Source organism: Chrysochloris asiatica, unplaced genomic scaffold, assembly GCF_000296735.1.
Source record: "Chrysochloris asiatica unplaced genomic scaffold, ChrAsi1.0 scaffold00208, whole genome shotgun sequence".
NCBI classification, from domain to species: Eukaryota; Metazoa; Chordata; class Mammalia; order Afrosoricida; family Chrysochloridae; genus Chrysochloris; species Chrysochloris asiatica.
In genome coordinates, this window is record NW_006408726.1 from 3,390,961 (window position 1) to 3,392,584 (window position 1,624).

Below are 1,624 nucleotides of genomic sequence, written 5' to 3' on the forward strand. Positions count from 1 at the left end.
CTGCCTATATTGCTTTGTATTTTCCCTGTCAGTCTTTCTTTGAGGAAGTATCTTCTATACTTCTGGCCACTGTATGTTCATTTTTGATGACAGTTAAGCCATGGAGGGTCTGGCTAAGAATAACTGGACTCCATTCTGCAGCTCTCCTCCATGAAAATTTGCCTTTCTCTCACATAAAGTTTGTCACAAGTGCTCTTTACTTTCTGGCCACAGTTTCTATGAGTGAGAACATGTGTTTTCTGAATAATATAAGTCTCTCAGATGGTCCTCAATTGTAATCATCTCCTGAAATTCATTTTCTTTTGCAATTCTCTCCTAGAGAGTGTTAGCTGGATTTAATGACTTGCTTAAAATCAGTTAGGATATGGTAAAAATTAGAAGATTCTGTTGTTAAATTGGAATCCTGGTGTGCTGCTATAGAATAAGGACTAGACCACAAGGCCAGTTTGAACAGGGTTGCTCTGAGTCAGAACCTACAGGACAGAACAATTATTGAAATAGTATTACAGAAAGACTGCAATGCAGGCTGCCTTCTCCCATGTTCTCACACTCACTCGCGCTGAAGGAAACAAGCTGCTGCATTGTTGTTATATTATGCAAAGGTCTACAAGGCAAGGGATTGAGTGAGGTGTTTGGGGCAATAGCAAATGAGTAATTGAGACCCTCAAACCAATAACTCTTAAGAAATTCAATTATTTCAAAAACCACAGTTGTATTAATAAAAGAGTTATTGGAGCTTTAATTTGCTGATAGGCACATTCAAAATAAATACTTATAAATATCTAATAATAATCAGAATGTGGAATGTACAAAGTATGAATCTAGGAAAATTAGAAGAAGCCAAATGAGAAACAGACAACATATATATCAATATCATAGGCATTGTTGTTGTTGTTAGGTCCATCGAGTAGGTACCAACCCATAGTGACCTTATGCACAGCAGAACGAAACAACTTGGAATATTTACTGATGGAGATCAAAGTCTATAGGCTTTGGTATACATTACACTTCAATGTAAAGAAAACAAAAATCTTTGCAACTGGACCAATAAACATCATAATAAATGGAGAAAAGATTGAAGTTGTCAAATTGCTTGCATCCACAATCAGTAATTACAGTAACAGCAGTCAAGAAATCAAATTATATATTGCATAAGATAAATCTGCTGCAAAAGGCTTCTTTAAAGTCTTAAAGAACAAAGAGTTCACTCTACAGACTAAGGTGTGCCTGACTCAAGTCATGAAATTTTGAGTCACCTCATATGTATATTAATGTTGGACAATGAACAAAGAAGAACTTAGAAGAATCAATGCATTTTGAATTATGGTGTCAGGGAAGAATACTGAAAGTATTGTGGACCACCAGAAGAACAAACAAATATGCCGTTGAAGAAGTACAGTCAGAATACTCCTTAGAACTGAGGATGGAAAAATTCATCACTCATACTTTGGACTTGTTGTCAGCAGGGACCAGTCTCTGGAAAAGGACATGGAGCTTGGTAAAGTGGAAGGTCAGAGAAAAAGAGGAATACACTCACAAAGATGAATTGACACCATGGCAACAACAGTGGGCTCAAAAACAATTCTAATTGTTAAGATTGTACAGAAAATTTCAAAGATCAGCT